The following is a 10,100-nucleotide window of genomic DNA, read 5'->3' as shown; positions in this document are numbered from 1 at the left end:
ATGGAGAAAGACACTCAAAAGCTATGGCAGCTGACCAAGACACTGAACGAGGACAACTCTGGGAGGAGGAAGGTCACCCTCCACACTAACACCGGAGATGTCACAGGCAAAACAGCCGCAAATGTCTTCGCCAAAGCTTTTGAGGCAGATAGTACAGTGACCGCTGACAGACTGAAGGATGTCAGAAGCCAGACTCGAGCTGCACTTCACAACACAGCAAGTACTGATTTGGACCCATGCATGACCGAACGTCTGATCCTCCGTGAGCTGGAAGAAGCACTGAGAAAGCTGAAGCAGAAGAAGGCCCCAGGCCCTGATGGCATCTCCAACGACATGTTGAAGCACCTCGGCCCTGGTGCAAAGCGATTCCTTCTGTCCATCTACAACCAGAGCTGGTCGACAGGCACTGTGCCTACGAGTTGGAAAGTCGCCCTTATAAGACCCATCCCGAAGAAAGGAAAGGATAAGCGTGACCCATCCAGCTATCGACCCATCAGCCTACTCAGTTGCGTTGGAAAGCTTCTGGAAAGGATCGTGAACAAGAGACTGTTGTCGCTTCTTGAGTCCAGATCTTTCCTTGCACCCACCCAAACAGGCTACCGGCAACATCGCAGCACCGAAGACCAGCTTGCCCTCTTGACGCAGGAGATTGAAGATGCCTTCCAAGAGAAAAAGAAGGTCCTGGCAGTGTTCTTTGATCTGTCCCGGGCCTTCGACACAGTCTGGAAGGAAGGGCTGCTACTGAAGCTCTTGCATGCGGGCGTCCATGGCAAGATGTTCAAGTGGCTGAGTGATTTCCTCTTCAATAGAACAGCAAGAGTGATGGTAGACGGGACGACCAGCAACCTCGTGAAGCTGAGAGAGGGTGTCCCACAAGGCGGAGTGATCTCCCCTACCCTCTTCCTCGTCTACATAAATGACATCACAACAACGGTGCCAAAACATGTCTCAAACACCCTGCATGCGGATGACTTTGCAGTCTGGTGTGCAGAAGAACACACCTCCACAGCAACACACCGTATCCAGCTGGTCAGAACACTGGGCATTACAGCTGAACACTACCAAGACGGTCAGCACTCTCTTCTCACTCTCCACCTCCAAGGAAAAGGTCCTGCTGAAACTGAAAGACCAAGCAGTCCCACAGGTCGACACGCCAACGTTTCTGGGAGTCACCCTGGACACACGTCTGACGTGGAAGCCGCAGATTGAAGCGACAGAAGGAAGAGCGATGAAGAAGCTCTCACTCATGAAGAAATTGGCAGGAACCCAGTGGGGCGCAAACTCTGGCATTCTGAAACAGGTCTACACAGGCGCTGTCAGACCGGTCATGGAATACGCCTCCTCAACATGGACCACTGCCTCCAAAACCAACAAAGGAAAGCTGGACAAAGTCCAGAACATGGGGCTAAGGATCATCCTCGGTGCCATGAAAAGTACACCCATCCAAGAAATGGAGAAAACAGCAGACCTGGAACCACTCGAGGACAGACGAGAGTACAAAGCTGTCCTCCAGGGAGAGAAGATGAAGAGACTGACCACTCACCCACTTCACCAAAACCTCAACAAGGGCACCAAGAACAGGCTGAAACGAAAGAGCCTCAAACATCAGGTCAAGGACCTCCAAACGGAGTATGCTGAAGCTCTGGAAGCTGACCCCAACTGCTGTGAGACACTCGTCTCAGACGTCTGGGCCCCACGCAAGAGCTTCCATGAAGTCAGAACAAATGTACCAGGACTGACAGCAAAGGGCGAACAGTCACCACATGTCCAGAAGGCCCTCGCCATGGAGATGATTCAGGACCGCTACCCACATTGCACCTGGACTCACGTCTACACAGACGGCTCCTCAGAGAACGCCGTAAGGAATGGAGGCAGTGGCGTCTACATCCGTCGCCCAAACGGGACCACCACCTCCCTCTCCGTCCCAGCTGGTGACCTGAGCTCGAACTACAGGGCCGAGCTCCACGCCCTCATCACTGCAGCAGAGCACGCAGCAGGGGAAGATCGCAGTCGGCAAAACATCGTCCTCCTCACTGACTCCCTGTCCGCCCTCCAGTCCCTTCTGTCTGGCCCCACTGACCTCCCCACCAGGCAACTCGACAACTGCCTCAGCACCCTGTCTCAACACAACAAGGTGGTGCTCCAGTGGATACCGGCTCATGTCGGCATTGCCGGCAATGAAGAAGCGGACAGGCTGGCAAAAGGAGGTGCGAGACTTCCCCAACCACACAACTCCACCTCGTACAAAGAAGCCAAGACTCTTCTACAACGGAAGAAGAAAGAAAACTGGAAAAAGAGAAACGGAGACTACAACCCACAGGAAGACCCCATCAACAAACTAGACCGGAGAAGCCAAACCACCATTTTCCGTCTAAGGACAGGGCACTGTGGACTGAAGAAACACCTCAAGAGACTGGGCCTTGCGGATGACGCACACTGTGAATGTGGCTCGGAAGAGCAAACTCCGGAGCACATTCTCCAGAACTGCCCCCATCTAGAGACAATACGCCAGAAGTTCTGGCAAGAAGAGACCAGTGTTGGAGCCAAACTCTGGGGTCCTGCCGACGAACTGCGCAAGACTGCGGACTTCCTGGCAACCACTGGTCTGAGGATCTAGCACGGCCACCAACATCGAACGCAGAAGAAGAAGAAGTTTGCTGTCTCCCGGCTTGCTGGCTCGCGCGCACAAAGCTGTTTTATGGCCCAATGTATCGATTGGAGATTGGATTTCCCTTCTTTGAGTCATGTGACGTCAGAGGCCGACAAAACTTTATAATTTGGCTTTTCAGGTTGACCGAAACTTCAAAGGAACTCAAAAAAACCGTCATGTGTTTGATTGCATGTGTGTGTGCTGTTCAATGTCAAAACAACAACAAAGTGAGTACATGACGTGTGTTTTGTAGTTCCTTTGAAGTTTCGGTCAACCTGAAACGCCCAAATAAGAAGCTTATGTGTTTGATAGGGAGGCCCACAGAGAAAATCCAAAATGGCGGCCACAGCCGTGATTTTTTTTTACTTTTCTATGAAGATTTAAAAGGCTAAATAAATATTTTGAAAACGTCAAACAACTTGCAAGGGTTTCTCCAGTTGTTGTTATTTTGAATGATTGTTGGTATGTGAACGTGCTGTTTTTGGTTCATGAGTAAAACAAGTCCCGAACTTGCCCCAAAACGCTATCTCCCGCTTCGGACTTAGCCGCAAACGCGGTGTACAGGGAAAAAGCTATTTGACGTCGCGGCAAGCGAAACACTCGAAATCGTCACCCAAGTTCCAAGAGCGCGCGAAGAAAAACTATTTAAAGTATAATACTGAAATTTAGTGTGGCATAAGATCAACCCTTTGTTATGATGTATGTGAAAGAGCGACTTATCAACATTTTATTAACGTCTTGAAAAAGGGTGGGTTCTGAACACAGTGTTTTACTTTTTACACAGATGTTTCTGGAAATCGCCCATTCCTGTCAATAATGTTAAAAGGCCAATCTACCAGGACAATGTCTTATCTAATCAATGTGTGCATTACTTTAACCGGGCCAACCGATTGAAGTGAAGCAATGTTTCAACTTTTGCGCCGTCCAAGGCCGAATCGCGTATGTTCTGAGATCTCGCAAGGAAAAAGTATTAGATGCAGTTTACTGACATGTTGCATACCATCAGATCAATCCTTTGTAATTATGTATTCCGCTGAGCGACTCATAATTACTATTAACATGTTGTGAATATAGTTGATTCTGAACACAGTGTTTTTGTTTTGACACAGGCGTTTTTGGAAATCGCCCATTTCTCTCAGTAATCTTAAAAGGCTAATCTACAAGAAGAACATCTTTTCTCATCAATACGGGCTATACTTTGACCGGGCCGATCGATTGAAGTGAAGCGATTATCCAACGGTTGCGCCGCCGAAGGCTGAATCTAGTCATTTACAGAGTGATACAGCTATTTGCATGACGCCGCGGCAAGCTGAAACACTCGAAATTATCGCCCCAGTTCCAAAGACTCGCAAAGGAAAGATATTCTAACCAGATTCGTGTAATTTTGCGTGCGATACAATCAACTTTCTGTTATTATATATATGTTTAAAAGAGCAACTTACACAAATATCATTACGTTGTTGAAAGGGTTAATTCTGAACACAGTGTTTTCTTTTAAACACAGGCGTTTTAGGAAGTCGCTCGATCTTTCTTCTCATTGATCTCAAGAGATACATCTACCAGTAAGTTCAGTAACATTTTTCTAATCAGTATGTGCTTTGGCTTGACCTTGACAAGCGATTGAAGTGAAAAACCAAAAGCTGATCAACTCTCGCAGTCATGCAAAAGCTGAATCAGTTTGTTACGCAGTGTTCAGTATCAGAGTATGCACAGTGAAAAACTTGACGTCGCGACAAGCCGAAATTCGAAATTATCGCTTATTTTCCACGAGCTCGCAAAGAAAACTTATTTAAAACAGAAAAATATATTGTGTAGTGAAAGATCTCTGCAACAGATCTATCCGGAAGTCTGTTCTCATACTGATGTAAATGTGTTTGACTTTGCCTTGCGATTGAATTAAAACGCTTTTCAACTGTTTCACCGCCGAAGGCTAAATCAAGGCATGCCGTGAAAATGTCACATGCAAATACGTTACAATTTTAGGTTTTTCAACTCCCCACCAAAGTTAGATCAACGAACTAGCAACATCTTTAAAAAGAATAACCGAGCCTTCCGGCTGTGGAAAGGATATTATGTGTTAAAATGTTCGGTTAATCGGCCACCACGAAAACTTTGCACATCGGCTAAACGGCCACCTCACACTTTCACGTTTTTGTGAGTGGTTCCATGATCATTACTCACATGACAGCACAAAGGTCTGCCAGTGAGTTTACTGAGTTTACACACTGTGATCGAAACAACTGACAGTCAAACACTGACTTGCTTGTGCCGAAAGCCTCTTTGCACAAACCATGGCGACGAAAAGGAAAGATTACAGCGTCTTGGAAAAACTTGAATTCTTGGACAAAGTGAAAGGATATCCGCCTAACACATCAAAATTGCAGCTTGCAAATCAGTTAGGGGTCCCAAGAAAAACCCTTTGTCGATGGATTAACGACGAGGATCATCTCAGGAGTGAAGCTGTAGGTGGACGCTTGTCTGTCTCAAAGAAAAGGAAAAGAGGAGGAAAAGACGATGAAGTGGACGAGGCATTGGTTGATTGGTTCAATATGCCCTGGAAAATGCCTTCGGGGAAGAAGAACTGCATTGCCTGGACGACGGTTGTCTGTGCTGCAGTGAGGAAACGTGCCAATGCCAAACAGAAGCAGACGACACTGGACACATTTTTTGGAGACATGTAGAGCACGTATGCCAATGCACGAAACTTCCGCTTTCCGCTACCATAAGTAACTTCCAACATCCAATATTTTTGTTCTGAGGAACTTCCCGATGCGATGTTCGGATAATCGGCCACTTCGGATAATCGGCCATAATTCAGTCAGTCCCAAAAGTGGCCGATTAACCGGAGTCGACTGTATCTATATATATATACGACTTGTGTCTGTGTGTCTGTGTATCTGTGTATTTGTGTGTTTGTGTATTTGTGTATTCGCCATGCACGGCCAAAGTTCTCGATGGATCTGCTTCAAATTTGGTGGGCATATTCAGGTAGACCCGGGACACGACACAACCTGGTCGATATTTCAACACGTGCTCTCAGCGCGCAGCGCTGAACCGATTTTGGTTCAACCTCAGCTATTTTGGTTCCACCTCAGCTACCCGGGCCCCCATACCGACACACCAAAGCCAAAGTTCTCGGTGGATCTTTTTCAAATTTGGACACCGTATTCAGCTACACCCCGGACACAATATCATCGATGAGATATTTCAACACGTGCTCTCAGCGCGCAGCGCTGAAATGATTTTGGTTTTTGTGTTCATTTCACCATTATAAGTAACTCTTCCTTATCTTCTCATCTTCTCCAGGTTTTCAGCGTTTACCTCCCTTCCTTCGTATGGTGCACTATATAGTGTGAGTGGAGCGTCTTCGGATATTCCCGGCGTTCTGTTACTGTTACTATTTTTAGAAGGTCAACGCAGTGTCCAGAACGTAAATTGGACCCGTAAATTATCCTCACTGTCAAAGTGCAAAGGTCGAATCAATTCATAGCCACGCGAAAAATACACTGTCATCTATCTCTCTATAGATACGGCTTCTCTGTGTTTTTTTGTGTGTGTGTGTGTGTGTGTGTGTGTGTGTGTGTGTGTGTGTGTGTGTCTCTATGTGAGCAACACCTGTGCATTGTTCAGTTCTGTTTGTGATGTGGTCTGGCGGCTTTTGTGTAATTTTATGTACTGGCCTTCCTTTGAGAAGCTCTGACTTGCTCAGTCCTGTTTGAGTGGAGTTCGCCACCAAAGGTGATTAACACGGTTACATTCGTCGACAAGGATGGGACTCGATATGGTCAGGAATGGCATTATGGCCACTGAATCATTTTCGTGCTGTTCCCATTCCACGAATCTGGGAGGGACCTAAGCTTGGCGAGCTTGGCGGGTCCATTGTTCGGACCCGGCGAAGCCGGCGTACGGCTCTAAGTACTTCTTCCCGGCGAAGCCGGCTACCCGGCGAAGCGGGTATTCATTCTAGTATAAAAAAACATACATACATACACACATACATACATACACACATACATACATACATACTTACACAAAAACACCCATAGACATGCACATTCACTTTTAATCAGAATCACACAGACAGACACACAGACGAACAGACACACACATATACACACACATACACACACACACACACACACACACACACACACACACACACACACACCTGTTGCTTCCGTGGCTGCAATATATATGGCTTCCAAGCCAAGCGTGTGTCTTGGGTTACTCTAAAAAAAAAGGTGTCATTTCAACCTGCGGAACCGCTTCGTTCTTCACTTTCAGTGAGAACTTGTGTAACTGTTTTTATATGGTGCCGATCGATCGAATTACCTGATATTTTTGTTACATCTGTTTGTTTGTGTGGCTAATGATCTGCAATGTTTTTATATGGTGCTGATCGATCGAATTTTTTGTTGCATCTCGGTTTTGTGTGACTGATGATCTTACATTATTATATGGCGCTGAAGTACTGTATAATTTAGTAATATCTCGATGTCTTTTAGACTATGATCTGCACTGGGTTTTGTAGCACGGAATTACCTGATCTGTAGGTACATCTCATTGAATGTGTAATGTCTGTTTAACGATGGCTTTAATACACAAAGTCACCTGGTGTTCTTCTTTGATCGCGATGTGTTTGCATAATTCATTTCGGTGCTACAATTTCCGTCTGTTCTGTTTCATCTTCATGCTTGTGTGTTTATTGATGGTATTATTATAATGCTGAATTAATTTCCCGACGATTTTTGACATTTAAACTGTGACTGATGACTTGAAATGACTTTTATGGCGCTGAGTTGTTTGATGTTCTTAATTGGTTCTCATAACTAATGATCTGACTTGGGTTTCTTTTTGGCGCTAAATACCTGATGTTATATTCAAATGTTTCTTTGTTCTGTTATGCAATTGTATTTGTTACATTTCATTGATTAGACAATTTCTGTGTTGCTATGACAGTTTTTTTGGAAAATCTGTTGTTTGTGTCATTATTGCATTGCAGGGGATTTTGTCATGCTGTATACCTGACCTTAATTGCACCACAACAAGGATAACAGATATTGTGTGTGTGTTGGTGAATGTATGTGTGTGTGTGTGTGTGTGTGTGTGTGTGTGTGTGTGTGTGTGTGTGTGAGAGAGAGAGAGAGAGAGAGAGAGAGAGAGAGAGAGAGAGAGAGAGAGAGAGAGAGAGAGATTCACATAAAAACAATAAGGATACATACATACATACATACATACACACATACATACCTGCATCTATATATATATACGACTTGTGTCTGTGTGTGTGTGTGTGTGTGTGTGTGTGTGTGTGATTGATCGCCATGCACGGCCAAAGTTCTCGGTGGATCTGCTTCAAATTTGGTGTCCATATTCAGATACACCCTGCACAAAATCTGGTCGATGAGATAATTCAACACGTGCTCTCAGCGCGCAGCGCTGAACCGATTTTCGTTTTTCACTGCACGTTACTATTTTTAGATCTCCCTTCCTTCGTGCGCCGGCGTCAATCGATATTCCCGTTTGTACGTTAATATATTTAGAAGGTCACTGCACGTTACTATTTTTAGATCTCCCTTCCTTCGTGCGCCGGCGATGCCGGCGTACACCCGGCAAAGCCGGGTCCCCGGCGACGGCCGGGTATTCGGCTCTACTTCTTCCCGGCGAAGCGGGTAATCATCTAGTACATATATATATACACACTTACATACACATAATTTGCTATATAATCGCGGATATACAGGTTAAGGAAGAAACGCACACATTTTCAGTCAGGCAGATTAAAATATAACGCATAACTGCAAACTTGTGCTGTAGTTAGTGTTTTCTTGTTTGGAAGTAACATTTTTATCATTCAATGTGTGGAAATATGCTAAAATGTGAGGTTACAAATGTTTATAAAGATTGACATTGCAGAACATTAATACATTTTATAGTTTTTATTTTAAATTTATTATTTTTGAAAATATTGATTTTCAAGCTTAAGTTGTAAAGTTTTGATTATACAGCATCAAAAGTATGACAGCTAGATTGTACACAAAGAGATCTTCAATTTGATATATCGTATGACATCTTTACCTGTAAAACCACTGAAGATTTGCTTGTTCGCGTTTCTTAAATTTCGTGTGATGACGTCAATATAGCCTAAAATTGCAATCGGCTATAAAACCCTTTTTATTGCATTTATTGGTTCAACTGTGATACATTTGTGGTTGCTGCAATCTGTTTTATAAAATAAAACCGAAAAGGTCATTTCTTTTTGCTTTTTTTAATTTGTCGCCCTGTACATAACTTCCCAATTGTGAAAAAATCGCATATTTACCTGACTTTACAGTCCAATACCTCCAAATGTATAATTCTAACAGGCTTCAAACTTTGCACAGCAATTCTATAAGTACTTTTACATTTCAAACCTGAACTATAAGAACATTGCTTAATTTTGAAGCTGTTTACAGCACTCTAAAAATGGCCTTCTGTGGTCTGTTCACGCTTACTGTCAGTGGGCCTCCCTATGTTTGATTGCATACATGTGGATTGCATGCATGTGTGTGTGTGCTCGTTCAATCGTCAAAACAACAACAAAGTCAAAAGTACCTGAAAGGAATTCGATCGATACATAAATGTTATTTGCGTGTTTGACCAAAATATGACATTTTACACAGATCTCGACAGTCATTGTTCACCTCGACCGCTAGCGCGGTCTCGGAGAACAATGACTGTCTCGATCTGTGTAAAATGTCATATTTTGGTCAAACACGCAAATAACGTATTCAAACTGCCTATTTGCTGCTCTACTTTCTCACAACTCTGTGGATACGGAATAAATTCCTTTTCAACCCGGACATCTTTAACATAATTATACCAGCTTGAATCCAATGTTTTAAAAAAAAAGCGTTTTACTTCTGTACACAATAGGTTTTTCGATAAACACTCATCCAAAAAGGCATTACGCTCGCTCACAACATGCGTTTTAAGTTGTAACCATTATATATTCAATACTTCTGTCAAAGTATGAATATGATGTATCAAATTCAAGCCAACGAAATCCTTGACACATGCTGAGCTTTGAAAACAATCAAAATACTTCCCCAATATGTTAAAGGTGGTCGTCTACATTTTTGCTTTTTTTCAATAATCTAATGGTTAGATTTCGCTAAAAAGTTATGTCAGATGATGAATGAACCATGGGGAAAAAAGTTATAGAAAAAAATATATGTAAAAAAAGATTTTATTTTTGGGTAGCGTGACTCACGCTTCCAATATTTTGTTTTCTGTTTGCTGAGAACATGTGCTTTGCCTAAAAAATACTGACCAATCAAATTCATGTCACTATGCTGCATAGTATGCTTATAGCCACGCCCAAACAAGTGCAGCAACAGTTTGACACTGGAGCGCTGTCCACGCTTTTTTTTTAAACGCAATAAATGCACTGGATTTGAGAGGAGTTTTG

This window comes from Littorina saxatilis, linkage group LG1, assembly GCF_037325665.1.
Source record: "Littorina saxatilis isolate snail1 linkage group LG1, US_GU_Lsax_2.0, whole genome shotgun sequence".
Lineage (NCBI taxonomy): Eukaryota > Metazoa > Mollusca > Gastropoda > Littorinimorpha > Littorinidae > Littorina > Littorina saxatilis.
This window is presented reverse-complemented; position numbering follows the sequence as displayed.